The sequence below is a fragment of the Panthera onca genome, chromosome X (genome assembly GCF_046562875.1).
Source record: "Panthera onca isolate mPanOnc1 chromosome X, mPanOnc1 haplotype 2, whole genome shotgun sequence".
NCBI lineage: Eukaryota > Metazoa > Chordata > Mammalia > Carnivora > Felidae > Panthera > Panthera onca.
In genome coordinates, this window is record NC_138357.1 from 114,833,344 (window position 1) to 114,852,706 (window position 19,363).

At 46.6% G+C, this 19,363-nt stretch overlaps 1 protein-coding gene across 3 annotated transcripts in view; it reads right to left on the minus strand.

Moving 5' to 3' along the window:
• The window catches only part of PPEF1 (protein phosphatase with EF-hand domain 1), a 107,709-nt gene extending 98,572 nt beyond the window's left edge, over window positions 1-9,137 (minus strand). Inside the window, exons 1-4 of one of the 3 annotated variants that reach the window (XM_081794117.1) lie at window positions 8,987-9,137; window positions 8,204-8,445; window positions 2,403-2,489; window positions 538-639 (exon numbers count right to left, since the gene is read on the minus strand). The gene's annotated coding sequence lies outside the window, so the exon portion shown is untranslated. Of the gene's footprint in view, window positions 1-537; window positions 640-2,402; window positions 2,490-4,375; window positions 4,487-8,203; window positions 8,446-8,986 lie in introns of all 3 variants that reach the window. The other 2 variants (XM_081794118.1, XM_081794116.1) reach the window with 2 other exon arrangements.
• Window positions 9,138-19,363: the final 10,226 nt, after the last annotated feature.

Here is a 19,363-nt window from a genome sequence, read left to right on the forward strand (position 1 = left end):
ATAATTAAAGAACAAAAGTGTCCACGAAAAGGTCGGCTACCCCTTGGTGGCAGATCAAATCCGATCAGTCTATGCAAGCACTAAATCACTCAGGAGAACTCTCGACCATCGCAAGGAATTCTGTTTCCCTTTCTTGCAGAGAGATACAAGAGGCCAAAGGGGCTCAGAAGATTTCTGAACACAAAGTTGTGGAGCGGGGTTCGGGGACTGCCCCCGCGAAGGGGCTGGAAGGGTTTCCCAAAGTATCTCTTCCCTCATTTCTAGTCCTCACCCGAGTGACCGCAGAGTTTTTCCAAATATCGCGCTCATTTGAAATAGGCTGCGACCCTTCCCATTGCAAAGTCAGCTGTACATCCTTTTAAGGTGATGACAGCCGACTGGGAATCCAAATCTTTGAGAAAAATCATTCCGAGAAATTGCAAAGCAACAAAACAAACTGTAAGGAGCGCATGTTTCCTGTCCCGTTGCTACCCAATATATGTTTATAATGTAGACTTCCGCTTGCTCAAAATACCCGAGAACAAACAAACATATTACCTCTTTCTTCCGCTTGGCCAATGCAGAGGTTTTTCCTCACCCTGGGTGTTTCAAGAGAAACAAACACAAGAAAAAACCTTTTCTACGAGGGGGTGCACTGGTCTGAAAGAGAAGAGGTACAATCCCAGCTCTCTCTGGAGCACCCTCCCCCCACCAACACACGCGCACACACACGTGCAAGCACGCATGCATTCACACAATCTGCAACTCACATCTCTGCAGCTCTCTGCAGGGAGAACTCTTGCTGAAATAAATCAAGAAATAAACACACATGCGCACACACGAAGAAATAACTCAAACAGGCCACGGCTGCTTTGCCTTTCAGCCTGGAAGGCGAGCTCGAGTCAGAGATCCCGGGGAGAGAGGCTGGGTTGGCCCGTGAGCCACAGCCATCTGCCCCAACCCTGCCCCGGGGGAGATAAAGGGAGAACACTCGAGTAATGGGCTGCAGTCACATGACTGCTTCCGAGGGGACCAGGCTCTGTACAGGCAGGACCAGGCCGCTGTTTGCATACATAATCTGCATCGATACAAAATACACAATGAATTTTAAAGAAGGGCAGAAAAGCATTCAGTGGCTCTTTAGGATAACTAAGGATGACTTTTAGGCAACATTACCGTAACCCGGGTATGACCGAGAGAAGTGGAAACACTAAACATTCCTCCTTAGGGCTCGAAAAGGCACGGGCTTAAGGGAGCGGCCTTGGCTGCTGTGCTGCAAATGCATTTACATGACAGTTTTATTCCTCTAGCTATTCTATTAGCTGCTTGACGGAGAACCTATCTGTGAAAGAGAGCTTCGCCTCCCTTCATCAGCAGAAAGGAAATTGAAAGTTGACCTGTCATTTTGCTGAGCTCGCTGAGGAGGGGGAGGAGGAAGACCCATTTGAAGAAGCAGGTGCCCATATCAGTACCGGCTGCCACCAGCCACAGTTCTGTCGGCTTTCGAGGCAACGCAGCGGATTCTGGCTCCCAGACTCTCATACTGACGGCAGCTGCACCCACAGCAATTTTCCTCCCAAATTCTGCCTGGCTGGTTACACGGCATATGCTGTTGAGCTTCCCAGCCTTGGGCACTGTGTTTCCGGCCAAATGCCTATTCAATCCACGGTGATTAAACGATGGCTGTGTCTAGATACGGTTGTTCAAATGTCACCCCTTCTATGTGAAGCCTTTCCTAAATCACCAAAGGGGAGTTAGGCAGTCTTTTCTTCTGGTTCCACAAGCTCTGTGCGTGCCCACTTACAGAGCTTCCCAAAGTGCGCTACAATTTGTCCTTTTACATGCAAAATCCTGAAAGGGAGGGATCCATGTCATTCCTCTTGGCATTCCCAGCCCCAAATGCCTAAGAGGTACTCACCAGATATTTGTCTAATCGCAGAAAGAGAGGAAAGGAGGGAAAGAACTCGTGGTGTAGGTGGCTATTTTAATGGCCGGCCCCTGGACCATGAATTGCATTGGCTGTAGCCTTTGTGTGATCTGTCTGAAACTCAGAATTTGCTTAAAATGAAGAATTTCACCCTATTTTCCCACTGTACAAAGAATGCCAAAATGGGACTCGGAGCACCACAAAGAATCTTATAGCCAGCCAGCCTCCACTGTTGAACGAATCAGCACTGACATATGTGAACAGCAATGATAATAACGTGTATTGAGCGTGTGTACTAGGTTCTAGGCACTTGTTAATTTGACATGTGTTAATCTTATTTAATCCACACACCATCCTATTATCCCTGTTACGCTTTAGGAACTCTAGCCCGAAGTCAAACAGCAAATGAGTGGCAGAGCTGGGATCTGAACCCAGGCACTTTGATTCTGGAACTCCTGCTTATGATATCCTTACTCTATACTGCCTCGGTCAGCACCTTATGTGTTGGCAAAGTGAAGGTTCCAGCCTCTTCTCAGATGCTCTGTGACTTTCCTCCAGCTGAGCAGGGATGTGTTCTCCCGGCCTGAAAACAGAAAAAATAATCGGCAAAGTAATGCTAACAGTTTTAAACTCACTCGTTAACAGATTTGTACCCCTCACAGTCAAGGGCGATTTCTCTCTCAGTGGGCACATCATCCTATGAAAACAGCCAACAGGAAAGGTGAGGGTTCACTTCCCCCCTAGGAAAAGGTCAACTAAGATGGCCTGTGCTCTTCAAGTCAACACATCGTCATCGAGCCACCCCTACGTGGCAGATACTGTGCTGAAGGATGGAGACGTAAATGGCGAACAAAATGGACACGATCAGGTGAGGCAAACACACAGGTGAATAAGTCATCAAAATAAAATCACAAATTACAATCTTTCTCTCATATCGAAATATAAACACCAGGCATCTAAAACAGTGCTAGGCACAAAACAGATCTTTATTACACGAATAAATGAAAGCAAATCAGTATGATAGGATCTCTAGTAGGACAGCTGAGGGGCACAGAGAAAGAACCCCATCCCCAAGAGGGGGATAGAGGAAGGCTTTCTAAAAGAAGTGATGCTGGAGTGCCTGGCTGGCTCAGTCAGTAGAGTGTGTAACTCTTGATCTCAGGGTTGGGAGTTCAAGCCCCACGTGAGGCATAAAGTTCAGTTTAAAAATAAATACATAAAAGTAAAGAAAAATCAAAGAATGATGCCCGGCCCTCAGGCCCTAATGACCCAGCAGTCAACCAAGGAGAAAGGAGGTGAGGGAGAGAAGAGGCAGACAAGAGGGACGCGTATTCTTGCGCATGGGCGTATCTTACAGTACTTAACAAGGATGTGAAATGGGAGAGGGAAAACAAAAATCAGCACGAACGGAGTTCCGAACACGGCCATTAGACTTACAAGTGGGTAGAGAAAAGTGCCCGTCTGCTATGACTGAACAATGGCAGCCTCTCCAGCTTTACAGGCTGGACTCCCCTCTTTTGTGGCTGTCTGTCCTTCCTTCCTCACTTCCCCATTTCCCTACTGGGTTTGCCTTCACCTCCCAAGTAGACGTAGTCTCACATGCTTGGCTCGCGGTCTGCCTCTGAGGGAACCCAAGCCAGGACATTCGTCTAGTCTATGGCGGCAGCAAGCTACAGAAAGAGAGGAACAGAGAGGGCTGATTACCTCACAAGGGAGAGACTGAGCGTTGCAGGCAAGGCTCCCCTACCTCGCAAGCCTCCTGACGTTGGCCACACTGCCATCTTCTACCAAGGAGAAGTAATGCTAATGGGCAGCTCCTCTTACTGGTCATGACACACACTGAGAATATGCTGGACTTGAGACAGAACAGCTGGGTTTGGGAAGAGACTGAGGAAAAAAAAAAACACCCGATGTGTGCAGATCTATCGGGTGGTGAGTACTTAAGGTGTCTGTCCACGCATGACCCCTGATACAGCAACACCCGATAGCACTCCTTTGGACGGTAGAAAGCAAAATACTGGAACTCACATTTTTACCTATTTTTAAACTCCTTTTGAATTTCCTGCCTTCACGTGTGTGTGGCAATGTAGACAATATACGAGTTCGGTAGTATCGGTTACAAATAAGTTAGTATGCCTGTATGAGGCGTCCAGTCTCAAAAAGCTTTTACTGTGACCGGTTCGTGATCAAAAACATTCAAAGAATCTTGATTTCGAGAGCCTACTTCCTTTTAAAGAGCAGGAAGGAACACCAAGCGATTTCACTTTTCAATAAAGAGAAAGGACTGAGCATATTTCCAGGGATGAATTTTGGGTATTGAAAAGCCACGTTAAGTAGGAGAAAAGAGAGGCCAGATTTGGCACGTCATCAGAAAGTCATTAAAAGAAATTAAAGGTGGGTTACAATTCACTATCCAGGGAAAGAAATTCCTAAAGGTCAGTGCTGGCCAGATGTATCTGTTGGGGTCACCTGGTCAGCAGCCACAATGACAGGCTGGAACAGCTGTCATTATGTGTTGAAGTTTACAAGTTCGGCTTTGAAAAGCCTCCATCTTGGGCACAAAAGTTGACCTTTCCACGGCTGTAATTTAACAAACAGAAGATTAGTAAGTATGAAAATTTAAATTTTGACCACTGCTTAACCTAACCCTAGCTTGGTCTGAGATAGCTTAAGTTGAAAACAAAAAACAGGGGTGCCTGGCTGGCTCAGTTGATGGAACATGCGACTCTTGATCTCGGGGTTGTGAGTTCGAGCCCCATTTTGGGTGTAGAGATTACTTAACAAAATAAAATCTTTAAAAAAACAAAAATAAACCTCTTTGAATTGACCCTGAATGTTCAGAAATCAAATCAAAAAGCTTCACGGAGAGTCGTGGTCTGGGCAGAATAAGGACACTCTCCCCACTCGACCTGTCTCTCCTGCAGAAGGAAGCTATAAAAAACCTGGGCAGAATCCACGGAGCAGCCATTTGAGGACTGTGGCAGGCAGACCCAAGATGGCCCCCAATAATCCCCGCCTCCTGGTATTCACACTCTTGTGTAATCCCTCTCCTTCACTGTAAAGCTGGATCTAGTGACCGACTTCCAGTCAATAAAATACAGCAAAGGTGTTGGGCCATTGCTTCTGTGACTAGGTTATAAAAGATTGTGACTTTCTGTCTTGCTAGCAGACCCTCTCTATTGCCTTCACAACTTGCCCGCTTTTGAGGAGGTAAGCCGCCACGTTGGAGAGGCCTATGTGGCAGGACTGAAGGAAGTCTCTGACCAAAAGCCAGCAAGGAATGGAGGCCCTCAGTCGGACAGGCCTCAAGGAACTGAATTCTCCCAACAACCACTTGAGTTTGGAGGTGGACCCTTCTCCAGTTGAGCCTTACAACGACTGTGGCCTAGCCAACACCTTGATTACACCAGCTTGTGAGGACCCACGGAAGCCACGCCTGGATTCATAACCCACAGAAGCCGCGAGATCATAAGTGTGCACTTTAAGCTTCTAAAGTTTTTGGTAACTTGTTGCGTAGCAATGAACAAGTAACACAAGGACCCTGAAAAGTCAGCGGCAGAAGGAAGACTGAAGAAGATGATCAGAGTTTGAAGCACCACAAATTGGTACCATTTTTTCCCCCCGTGGTTCCCCTAGACTGGATTTGAGGAGGCAGAAATTCAAAGGACAGCCACTGCACACCCATTAGGAGAGTTAAAGACAATTTAATAATACCCAGCACTGGTACGGAGGGTGTGGAGCAACGGAGACTCTCACGCTTTGCTGGTGAGAATGCAAAAGGGTACGTTTACTCGGAAAAAGGGTCTGGTAGTTTCTTATGAAGTCGAACACACGCTCACCTTATGACATCACAAGCCTACCCCCGGGCATTTACTTTAGAGAAATGAAAGCTTATATTCACACAAAAGGCCTGTACCAACAGGCTCATATCGTCCAATACTGAAAACAGCCCAAAGGGCCTTCAGGGGGTGAATGTATACACAAACCGTGGGGCAACTTAACAGCTACAAGGAGATTATCGACACGCACAACCCGGATGAGTCTCAAAGGCGTTATGCTGAGTAAAAGAAGCCGGCTTAAAAGACCACATACGTTGCTGTGACGGTCTCAGAAAGTCAAAACCACAGTGATGGAGAACTGCTCCGTGGTTGCCAGCGTTTCTGGGTGCGGGAGGGTGTGAGTACAAAGGGGTGGCAAGAGCCAGTTTGGGGAGGCAGTGTTCCGTATCCTGATTGGGGTGGTGGTTACACTAACCTATCCATGCGTCTGGATTCACAGAACTGTACGGGTCGATTTCACTGTACACGAATTTAAAATTTTTTAAAAAGCCTCAGAGTTGGCTCTGGTCTAGTGCCTTAGGGTCTGCAAGATATTAAAGTCCCCACGGACTGATTTTGCCAAGGGCCTCCCTGAATCACAGCCAGAAGCAGCGTCTTCCTACAACGAACCACGAGCACTAAGGAAAACGCTTGCTCTTCCCTCTGACTTCACTTGTAGCTCTCCACCCAGGGGCAAAACTCGAAAAACAGAGATCCCCGTGAGAAAACATAGCCCACCCATTCTCTATTCGACAGGTACTTCCCGAGCGTGTTCCAGCTACGAGGCAGGGATAAAAAAATGAACACATTCTGATCCATTTCCCTTCCAGGTTCACAACTGAATGAGGGACACGGGTCTGTCCACAAATAATTTCAAGACAGGAGGCACAGGTACAGAGATATGCCCACGTACCGCTGGAGTCTAGAAGGATATTAGTTCTGCCAGGGCAAGTGAGGAAAGACTTCACAGAACGTGCAAGATGGGAAAAGGCAGTCCAGGGAACATGGGAGCGCGTTATATTTGAGTAGTGCTTCCTGAGACTAGGGGACAGGGGGTGTGCAAAGCTGAGGATGGGGAGGTAGGTTGGTGCCAATCATAACAAGGAACTCAGGGTTTTACTCATCGGTCAGGGATTACAATTTCGAATGCTTGCATGGGCTGGGGCAGATAATATAAATGAACAATACAACCTAGGTGGAAGTGATGGAACGTTCTAGAGAGTTTTTTTGCCTAAATGAAGCAGCTGCTACTTACTGGTAGCTCCCTCTTAGGCTGCCATCCAGAAATCCTGGCCCAGCGCTGCCCGCTGTAATTTTTCGAGAGAAGCTGAACATATTTTTATGTAAAAATCTCCCTATTTTTAAATGTCACAATGGGTCTATTTCTGCAAATTTAAGATGCCATCGATTATCAGGTACATCATTGTTTTATGTACCAATAAGAAAGAAAAAAGCCACCCATCAAACCATGACACCCCATCGATTTTAACACACATTCCAATCTCAGAGGTGCTAAAGTGTGAAAAACATGTACATCTCAGAATCAATGAAATGCAGCGATTCTCATCTTCTCAAAACACTGCACAGACTCCATGGATTCGGTGGGAGGCAGACAGACTGTAAACTCGGTTTAAGTGAAGGGAAGCCTGAGGGTAATCTGATCAGATTCCGGCTTCAGGAAGATCACTCTGAGGGGCCGATGATGATGAACTGGGGAAAAGCCAGCCACAGGAAGACCAAGGAGGAAGCTCCCGCAACACCCCAGGAGATGCTAAGGGCTGGATTAAAGCGGTGGCAGCGGGGATGGAGAGGAGGGGCCAAATGTGAAAGCTATTCCGGTAATAAAGCCCACAGGTCCCAGCCTGGGTATAGGAAGTGAGGGAGGCAGAGGCATCAAGAATGATCCCGAGGTTTCGAGTCTGAAATCAGAGATGCATGAATCACTCCTTCAATATTTGTTGGGTGTCTACCATACGCCAGGCATGACACTGAGTGCTGGGTAAAATGGTGGACAAGACAGACACGGTCCCTGCCCTCTTGTCACCTAGTCTGGTGGACAATGCCATCAACTGTGGGAGAGTATTAACGGGGACAAGGGCAGGACGCGAAGGGGAGGTGGAGAAAAATAACCAGTTCAATTGTCCCATCGGCAGCAGAAGCCTGGGTTTAGGGCCCAGGAAATAAATCAGGTCTGCAGATTTGCATCAAGAGGTCGTCAGGTTACAGATAACGACTGAAGCAATTAGAGGGGATAAAACAGCCAGGGAGAGCTTGTAGAGAAAGAAGGCAAGACGGGTAAAAGCAGAAGTCCGTTTAAAGGAAATGAGGAGGAGGGGGAGGGAAGAAAGGAGACTAAAAAAGGAACGATCTGGAAAGGAAGAGGCCCAGGAGAGAGGGGTATCTGCAAACCAAGGGAGACGGGTATTATCATAGAAGCCAATATACTTTTATCTATCATTACTGAATAGAAGTAATTTACCTTGGCAATGTTCAATTCAGATCCTTCAGAGTTAGGGGTGTCTTGCACGAATGCCAAGTAGGCTTATCAGAACCGCTTCTTATTTAGAGTTGTGATATTTTTAAATATTGCCACAATCTGTTCCTTTAGCTTGTATGTGCTTGCGTTTTGCGTGTATCTCAGTTTGACATCTAGCATGAGTCAATGGCAGAGTAATGGTAATTTCTTACTTCTCCTTATTTTCCTTCTTCAGGAGCTATAATCTGCCATTCGAAGACAAAAATAAAACAAGAATATACATTTATGCAACTCCCTTTCATACCAAAGCGCTGGGAATTGGGCAAAACTGATCTAGGCACACAGCGGAGTCCCCTCGCAAGATCATCGTGAGGCTCGCGGCCCAGAGCTCTGTCACAGGTGAGCCTGTGATGTGGTAAGGTCCTCTGGTCCTCTGGTCCTCTGGAATTGTTCAGAAAGGTCCTTCGTTCCATTGGACAGGAAACAAGGCCCAAAGAGGTTGGGTGGCCTCCCCAACATTACAGTCTTACGATTTGGTGAATACTACTCCTCCTACATCAAGGTGACCCAATTCTACCCTATGAAGATAGCCCCAATATAAATTAAAGTATGTAAATTATATGAAAGTATGTAAAATATATATTAAAGTATGAAAACCTCCATACACAAAACATAAAGCCTACAAGAGTTGGCGAAATAAACAGAGGAAGGAGGTTAACTTTCAGCCACACGTTCCATGCCAACCCAGATTTCATTCGACTCATCTGCTCCATTAAGAGTTCTTACCCTTCTCTCCAAGTCCCGTCAGTTCTACACGGGTTCAAGGAAAACAGACTCCTAGATCTTCACTTTGTTGGCCACTGAATCTTTCAGCCTGACCTGCAGGCTCAGGACACAAGCCATTGTCACACTTAAAGGTCTTACTTAGAATTCCTCAGCCTCATCTGGAATTTTCCAGAGGTAGATTCTAGAATGACTCTTTAATAGGTTGTCCTGGCAACCCCACAATGTCAGATGCAAATATGACAGTACCTGCCAACAGAACATGAAGAACACAACCTGGATGAGAGGACCACTTCCTGTTTATTGGGAAGACGGCTTCCAGGTTCTTCGAGCTTTCTTTTTGCCACCATTTGCCTCGCTGTCAACCATTTTTGTGCTTATGAACACAGGAAACAAAGAACAGTTGGTTTCCTGGAGGCGCGCTGAAACTATTAGCTAAAACAAAGCCTGGGAAAGATCCATGGCTTTCTTTTCAAAACCCTCGCTACTGGGGCGTCTGGGTGGCTTAGCTGGTTGAGCGTCCGACTTCGGCTCAGGTCATGATCTCACGGCCCGGAGTTCGAGCCCCACGTGGGGCTCTGTGCTGACAGCTCGGAGCCTGGAGCCTGCTTCCGATTCTGTGTCCCCTTCGCTCTCTGCCCCTAACCCACTCGCATTCTGTCTCTGTCTCTCTCAAAAATAAATAAACATTTAAAAAAATGTAAAAAAAACCCTTGCTACTATTGCCTGAGATGACCAAGTGCTCGTTGTGAAGCCTTTAGAAAAGTTTTTAGGGAATTGTCTTTAAGAGCACTTCTTTTTTTTTTTTTAATATTGAAAATCTTTTTTATTTTATTTACTTATTTTTTTAAAATATGAAATTTCTTGTCAAATTGGTTTCCATACAACACCCAGTGCTCATCCCGACGGGTGCCCTCCTCCATGCCCATCACCCACTTTTCCCTCCCTCCCACCCCCTCAACCCTCAGTTTATTCTGTTCTTAAGAGTCTCTTATGGTTTGCCTCCCTCCCTCTCTAACTTTTTGTTTCCTTCCCCTCCCCCATGGTCTTCTGTCAAGTTTCTCAGGATCCACATAAGAGTGAAAACATACGGTCTCTGTCTTTCTCTGTAGGACTTATTTCACTTAGCATCACACTCTCCAGTTCTATCCACGTTGCTACAAAAGGCCAGATTTCATTCCTTCTCATTGCCACGTAGTATTCCATTGTGTATATAAACCACAATTCCTTTATCCATTCATCACTTGATGGACATTTAGGCTCTTTCCATAATTCGGCTATTGTTGAAAGTTAAGAGCACTTATTCCTGTCTTGGTATCATTCGTAGACTCATTCAATAAACATTTGTTGAGCACCTATGGTGTGCCAGGCACTGTTCTAAACCCTAGGGATATATCAGTTAACAGAACTGACAAGTCCCTTCCCTCGTGAAGTTTATAGCCTAGTGGGGGAAGTAAACATTAATTGAATAATCATAAAAATAAATGTGAAATTGCAAAGGAGAAGTACATGCATCATGAGAGTGAGTCAGGAGGTCAAGCAAACGCTTATCAGAGAAAGTAAGCTTTGAACTGACATCTAAAAGACAAATACTGATTAATGAGGTAAAGGTGTTGATAGGGGGAAGGAGTCAGGCATACACTTAAGACTAGTGACCTGGACTAAATAACTGAAGTCTATGATTTCGGAACTTTCAAAGGAGAATCTAGAGTTTAATATAGGTAGGTCTTAAGTTTACCAAACCTGAAGTTAGTATTTTCACCAATATTCCAAAGAGTACAAGATCTGTGGGTCTCATCTACAGAAAACCCTTAGACAGTGCTTCTCAAACTTTAATGTGCTTATAAACCATCTGGGATTCTTGTTAAAACACAGGTTCCTGGGCCCAGCCCCTAGAGGTTCTGATTCAACATATCTGGAGTGGGGCTCATGAATCTGTGTTTCTAATAAGCTCCCAAGTGATAGAGAAGCATATGTTGAGTGGCGCTGTTCTACAACACAGTATGATTTTTGTTTGTTTAAATCTCTATTTCTTTTTCAATCCACTCTTTCAAAACTTTTATTTTTTTTAATATTTATTTTTGAGAGAGAGAGAGACAGACACAGAGCATGAGCAGGGGAGGGGCAGAGAGAGAGGGAGACACAGAGTCCAAAGCAGGCTCCAGGCTCCGAGCCGTCAGCACAGAGCCTGACTCAGGGCTCAAACCCACGAACCATGAGATCATGACCTGAGCCAAAGTCAGAGGCTTAACGGACTGAGCCACCCAGGCGCCCCAGTCTTTCATAACTTTTAAAGTCAAACTACATCCTACCATGTTCTCATGCTTCTTATGGTCAATTCAGTGGTTATTACCAAAACCACAACCAAAAAAATTGTGATATACAAATAAAACAATGCCATAAGCTAAAGATTTCAAATACTTGGAAAGAATGAGGAAAATAAAAATTAGAAGCAAACTGAGGTACCAGTAATGTGAAATTTCACTGATTGACCCAAGTGAGGCAGATTGTTATTCTTACTTAGTGAGAAGTCCACTTTTCAAAGCAGTTTTAAGGAAATGTCATATAAACTGACCTGATGTAACTCAGGACAGGAAATTTCTATATGTGGCATGGCCCTTGTACTTTAACAGGTACACTTTCATTCTTGAATGCAGCTCTGGATTTTGCATCACAGGAGATGAAAATAACCTTTGCAGAGGCCAAAGGCAGGCCACCCCAAAGCGTGTCACTTTGGCATGCAGATTTCCGGCTAAGAACAATCAAGGCCCAAAAAGACGCAGGAAGCAACTTCGGCCTTCCCTCTAACTGCAGAAAAGAATTTAGATAGAGGACCTGCTCCAGGAAGAGAGCTATTGCCATAGTAACTATAGCATGATATGAACTAGGTATGGTAGACATGAAGGAACCTAGCAAGACCCGTTTGATCAAACGCCTCTCTACGTCCCGTTGCTTCTGAGCGGCCAGCCGACATTGGTTTACCAACATTTTTTTCTTTTTCATCTTCCTGAGAATTGTTTCTCCTTCACTTCGAATTCCCAGACCGCTTACCCCCTTCTCCTTGGTTCAGGATGACATATATCATATACCCTATCATGCCTGTCTTTGGGATCTCATGGCTGTGTGCATTTTCTGCATGTTGTTATTTTCTCCTGTTAGTCTGTTTCACGTCAATTCAATTCTTAGAACTTTGAGGGGCATAGAAAAAAACTCCCCCCCCCAGTACCTCCCTTTTAGGTGTGTTTCTTACTACCAAATACAATTCCTGCTAATATGTCATGTTCCCACCGGCGTGGCTATGTGAAAAGGACACTATGAAAAACAAGTTGGTGAGAGATCCAAGGTTTCTATGGATTGTTTTCCCTGAGAAGGTTGTGAAATTAATATAGGGCCTAGAGCAAATTATTGCCATTTTTTAAAAAGTAAAAATGAAGTCTTCCATGCATGGAAGAGTAGAAGGATTGGGAAAGGGAACCAGGAGTCAGTTCTTGTTATTTCATAGAAATATCAGCCCTGCCACTTAACAGCTGTGTGTGAACTTGGGACAATTACACGACCTCCCTGTGCCTGTTTCTTAGAAAACTGGGATAGTGGGGCACCTGGGTGGCTCAGTCGGTTAAGTGTCCGACTTCAGCTCAGGTCACGATCTCACGGTCCGTGAGTTCGAGCCCCGCGTCGGGCTCTGGGCTGATGGCTCAGAGCCTGGAGCCTGCTTCCGATTCTGTGTCTCCCTCTCTCTCTGCCCCTCCCCCGTTCATGCTCTGTCTCTCTCTGTCTCAAAAATAAAAACGTTAAAAAAAAAAAAAGAAAAAAAAGAAAACTGGGATAGTGATAGTACCACCACACTTGGAATAATGGATTCCAAGGAATAAATGATTTCATATAGACCATGGCAGCCTAGTTAGCTGCCTAACCCATATCCATCCTCCCTTTCTTCCTTACCAATAAAATCTCAAGTTTGTTCCAGGTGGCAACGGGCTTAGCCCACAAAATTTGATTGGCTAGGTCCCCTTGCAGTTAGGGGTGGTCATGTGGCACAGCTCTGGCCAAGATATAAGCAGAAATCTCCTGGCCGAGGCTCCCAGAGAAGCTGTTTTCCCGATTAAAAAAAAGACAAGACTCGGCTAGCGTGAGCCCTCTCCTCTTTGCCCTTCCCCCACTCCGCCTGGCACCGGGACACGGTGTCTGGAGGAAGGAGCAGCGTCCTGTGAGCATTAAGAAGAGAGCCCCATGCTGGGAATGATAATGCAGAAGGGCTGAAAGATGAGCCTGAGACACGGATGATACCGTGAAGTTGCTTCTTGCCTACCTTCATAGGACATGGGATAGAAAACAACCCCTCTGGGTCAAGTCCTTGCTGTTTCATTTGCCTTCTTACATGCAGCCAAACACATTCTCTAACCAGTATACCTATAAAGCAGTTTGAGTAGTACCTAGCTCATCATTAGTATTCAGTAAGTGCTAGCTGCTGTTTATTATTATTATTATTATTATTTGCTCGGCATTCTGTTCCTTAACCAGATGGCTAGTAAGTATTCCCCTTGCTTCCTTGTAACAGTACCCCGATTTTCCTTTTTGAAATCAGCCTCTGCCTATTCTCAGCTCTGCGGCTTGCATGGGATTGACGGCGCCCCCTACTCTAAGTATAGGCCCTGACTGGCTTAAGCAAATGAGCGGGAGCCCACTTCCCAAACACCAGTGATTGTCAAGGGATGGGCCCATAACTCAGGCCCAAGGCGGCGAGCACAGCCCCTTTTCTTGGCAAGACGGAGTGTTTGGCTGGGCCTGTAGCTTAAGACTGTGGTGCTCTGAGCAAGGCTGTCACCATGACAAGAGCCGGTGAGAGGGGCACAAGCGTTATCTGGAAAAGGGCGACCAGAGAAGGGCAGGGAAACATAGGGGGAGCCCTCCATTGTAAATCTCTGCATGAAATGTTACCTGTGGAACTTTCAAGGCAGATTCATTGGAGACCGGTTTTGCTAACTTGGTTTGGATGCAGGCCTCTATCACTTGCAACCGAGAGATTCCTTCTGACACTATTAAATGGGTGGGTGGGGGGAGAGGGTGGAGAAAAAGAATAAGGTAACCTAAGGGTGACAGACCTAAAAGAACCTTTCCAAACTCTTGCCTAGGACATCTAGTTAATCAAACCTATGGTCAAACACAATGTAAATCCATAGCCAAATAGTCTTTCCAAAAGAAAAGAACAGCAACGAAATCTACAATTTGCAATTGTGTAAATTCACTCGTATTTCTTTTCCAAAAGAAAAACTCGGCCGGTTGACAGTATCTTGCTTTTGTTTTTTGTAAACATGTCCAGGAGAACTCCTTTAAGAACAGATGTGCATCTGGGTTTTAGAATGAACGCTGGACCCAGAGGCTGAAACTGGAAACCTATGACTAATATTGAAGTAATATTCACAGACAGTTGTCATGGCAGCGTGCTGGTTCTGCACAAAATAGAAGCCACTGCATTTCAACAGGATTTAGCACAGGAAAGCTGCCAGCCTGCAGACAGCCTCTAACGGAGTTAAACAACCTACTAATTGGTGTGGGTTTTATTATTACATCAGCTCTCAGACTATACTCTAATTTTACCCACCCCCCCCATATCGCAAATATTTAAAATCACTAATTAAAAACCCATAATATAATTTCTGTTTAACACCGGCATCACTCTTGAAATCTTCCTGCCAGACGATGAGGAACAACTTAGAGGCAAGTCCCATTGTGTGCACTGTTGAATCTCCTTGCAAATCTAAAGGAGACAGTAAGTGTTGGGCAAGTAGAGGGAGTGTAGCCAATTTCATTTCCATCACCAATTGGCGCTGGCTAGATGCCGCTATCAGACATTTCCTTTCAAGTGGGGTTCTGTAGGAGTGGGGAGTGGCCAAATGGTTCTGTGCTCGGTTACAAAGTCCCAGGGGAGTGACTTTAGAAACGAGTGGCATCTCAAGACATAAACGAGGGAGGTAGAGACAAAGTATTTTGAGCTGATCTGTTTCTCTCCTGGGTGGCCATCTCTATCAAATTTAAGCTCACCGGTTGTGACAGTGGGTGATTTGGGAGACTAGAGATAGCTGCTGTTGAGAGGAATACCACACGAGACCATCTTTACTGTTCGAAAGGCTTTTGCACATCGTCCCGCCCGCCCCCCCTTTCCTTCTCCTCTTTTGAGTATCTTCTTTAAGAGAGAAGAGACAGGGTCTGTTAAAATCCAATAAGATCCCGAGCTAGGAAAACCACATCAAACCATTATCCTCCATTAACAGCTGGGAACAAATCAGTCCTTGGGGTAAATTAGTGTTCTTCGAACTCCTTGAGATGAGGCCATGTCATACACTTTAAGAAACAAAACAAAACAAAAGAACTCCCACACTACCCAACACTGTGCTCCTAGACGTGTTGCAGCCATGTGATAATAGACAACTTGTATCAAGGGACTGCAACGCGGGGAGTCCTTCAGGACGCCTTCCATTGCAAGTACTAGTAAGCCCAAATCCGGCTGGCCTAAACAAAACCAGGAATGCATTCTTCAAACAACTGAAGAGTCAACAGGTGTACTTAAGGCACGGCTTGGTCGAGGCTTTACAGGACAGCACCCGGTCGGTCTCTTTCTCAGCTCTAATCCCTAGCTCTTGGCCCCATTCTCAGGCTTCAGCAGGCAGCAGATGTCTCTCGTGCTTTGTGGTCACCCACCAACTTCTCCATTCGCCACCTTTGACTCCACTCCCACCTCCTCACAGGAGAAACAAGAAAGTCTCTCTTCTAGCCTCTGCCAGAGACCTCAGCTACGAGGGCAACGCGAGGAGGCAAGGGGTTGCGAAAGCCGTCTTGTGACAACGTTAGTGGCTCAGGGGGCCGGTTTTCAGAGACTTGGTGTCCCGTCACTGGCTCAAGTGTACTCCGTGGGGCAGCAGTGGGTGTCTTTGCCGGTGCAGCCCCACGGTGAGGTCAAGACACTACTCCTGGCAGGGCGCCTGGGTAGCTCGGTTCGATGAGCTTCTGACTCTTGGTTTCGGCTCAGGTCGTGATCCCAGGGTCATGGGACTGAGCCCTGCGTTGTGCTCCATACTGAGCGTCAGTCCGCTTAGGATTCTCGCTCTCTCCCCCTCACCCTTCTCCCCCTCCCCCCATTCCATGTGCTCTCTCTCTTAAAAAAAAAAAAAAAAAGACAGCATTCCTGGCTTTGGAGTCTCCAAGGCCTTCTTGAAGATCCTGTGAGCTACCAAATATCCTTTAATAAACTCATTTTCTTTTTAAAGTAGCAGGAGTATTGAGTCCACTTAGGTGATGTTACGCTTTGGTAACAATCGACCCCCGAATCTTAGCGGCTCACACTCCTCAAGGTTTGTTTTTCACTCCTATGCCATGGCCAGTGCAGGCTGGCTGCGGTTCCATCTCGTGGGGTCTTCTCTCTCTCTCAGGCCAACCTCCCTCGCAGCGTTGCCGCTCCCACAGCAAAGGGGAAACACTGAAGTAGCAAATCACAAGCTGGCTCTTCACACTTTTACTTGCAAGTGATACACCTCACTTGTGCCCACATTCAACCGGCCAAAGCAAGGCACTCGTCGAGCCCATCCCTGGGGAAACGGCGTAAACCTCGCACATGGGCGAGAGCAGTGAGTACTGTGGACAAGAGGGCCCTGCTCTGCACGCTGAGAGTCCGGCCTGAGGCAACGCACCAGAGGAGGGGCGGCAGAACCTCCAGCCTCTGGATTATCTCATGTTCAAGTCAAGGGCGAACTAGGAAATGTCTCCTGTCACGAGTGTATGCAAAGGCCCCAGGATTAGCTCTGATTGGGAGCAACTGACTTGGCTTGAGTCCTCCCCAGCCCTGAACAGGTTCATTCAGGACATATTTATTGGACACTTACTATGCATTGGGCACCACATAGGCTCTGTGGAACATACCAGTGAAGAGAACCAGATCTAGGCCTTCGTGGAATTTTCATTCTAGCAGATGGTGGGGGACAAGCAAATAAAGCAAATAAGTAAATATCTGGGAAATGAGATGGCGATAAGCGTAGCAAAGAAAAATAAAGCGGGAAGGGGGGATACTGAGTTTCCAGTGTGAAGGAGAGAGGAAAAGAGTTAATTCTAAATAGGGCAGTCAGGAAAGGCCTCGCTGAGAAGATATTTGGGCAAATACCTGAGCAAGGTGAGAGAGTTAACAATGGGATGGTGGAGGGAAAGAGCATTCAAAGCTGAGAGAACAGTGGGTTCAAAGGCCCTGAGGCAGGGGCTTCTGGGTGGCTCAGTCGGTTAAGCATCCGACTTCTGCCCGGGTCATGATCTCACATTTTGTGGGTTTGAGCCCCACGTCGGGCTCTGTGCTGACAGCTCAGAGCCTAGAGCCTGTTTTGGATTCTGTGTCTCCCTCACTCTCTGCCTCTCCCCAGCTCACGCTCTGTCTCTGTCTCAAAAATAAACAAACATTAAAAAAAAAAAAAAAAAAAAAGGCCCTGAGGCAGAGGAAGCCCAGCCCAAGCAGGCAAGTGTGGCTGGAGTATAGTAAAAGAAAAGGCAAAGTAACAGGATATATCATCAGAGAGGTAATGGATGGGTGGTCAGATCATGCGGGGCCTTGCAGGCCCTGGCTTTCACTCTAGTTATGGTGAGGAAATATTGGAGGTTTTGAGCAGAGGAGTGACAAGATCCAAGTTGATTTTATTTATTTATTTATTTATTTTAATGTGTATTTATTTTTGAGAGAGAGAGAGAGAGAGAGACACAGAGAGACAGAGCATGAGCAGGGGAGGGGCAGAGAGAGAGGGAGACACGGATTCCGAAACAGGCTCCAGGCTCTGAGCTGTCAGCACAGAACCCAACATGGGGCTCGAACCTACAAACTGCGAGACCATGACCTGAGCCGAAGTTCAACGCTCAACCGACGGAGCCACCCAGGTGCCCCTACTTAGATTTTAAAAGGATCACTCTGGCTACCTCGTAGAGAACAGTCTGTAGGAGGAAAAGGGCAGAAGCTGGGAGACCAGGAGATAAGGTTTTTGGCAATGATCCAGGCAAAATGTGACGATGGCCTTGACCAGTGTGGTAGCAGAGGAGGTACAGAAAGTGATTAAGCATATTCTACATAGATCTTGAAGGTGAAACCAATAGGGTTTGCTAGTAAGCTTAGATCTGGGGAATGAGAAAAAGGAGAGTCAAGTGTGATTCTACGTTTTAGGCCTAAATAAGTGGCAAGGTGAGGAAGACGGGAGCAGATGTAAAGGTTTAGCTACAGATATGATAGGTCTGATATGCCTCTTAGGCATCTAAATGGACATGTTGAGTAGGTAGATTCGGAATTTGGGAGGAAAGTTTTGACTAGGGGTATAAGTTTGAAAATCATCTAGGTTGTTGGTGTTGCAAGCCTTTCAATTGAATGAGGTCAGTGAGGTGGTGAGAATGAATAGAGAAGTCGAAGTGCAAAGGTGGCTGAGAAGGGGCAACCAGTAGGGCAGGAAACAAAAATCAGGAGAGGGCCGTACCCTAAAAGCCAGGAAGGGAAAGTGCTTCCGAAAGGAGACGAATTGGAGAGAGTGTCTACAGACACATCTAAGAGGTCAGCTGTAAAGGAGAGCAACAAAACAGAAGTAGCTAGAGGCAGAAATGGGATTAAGGTATTGTAATGACGGGAGAAGTCCCAGCATGTTTGTATGTCCGTCGGAACGATGTAACAGAGAAGGTGGATGATGACGTAGGAGAGAGGAGGCCAGAGCAGGCAGAGGGCTGGACTTGGGTGGGTACGCAACCAGTCCGTCGAGGGCGGGATCTCTCAACCATAGCATTTCGGGACTGGGTCACCGTTCGTTGTAGTTGCCGTTCTGAGCGTTGCCGCATATTTCACAGCATCCCTGGTCTCTCCCCACCGGGTGCCAGTCCTATCCCCAACCCCTGCACCCAAGTTATGACAACCAAAAGTGTCCACCGACGTTGCCAAGTGGCCCCCAAGACTTCACCCCCACCAGGGGACATTTTGGGTTGTTACAAGTCAGGAGAGGGGTGCCGTGGACATCGGGTGGGTAGAGGCATCCTACAGTGCACAGGACAACCCCCGCGACAAAGAGCTACTCGGGCCCAAATGTGAACACAGCTATGGTTGAGAAGCCCTGATCCACAGGAGGGGCCCTGGTCTAGAATCCACAAGTACCCACTGTTCTCTTCTGATGGCTTCCATCTCTTCACTGAAAAAGGCAGCACGTTCATCAGCGGCAAGTGAGGCTGGAGGAGACACAGGCAGTTGAGGGAGAGAAGGTACGAAACCGCCCTTGAGGAGAGGTGGAGAATGAATGGACGGGGGAAACAGACACGATTCTGTGCCGCATTAAGGGTTCGCTTGAGGTTAAGTGGTCAAGAATCTAGAGTGAAACCAGTTGG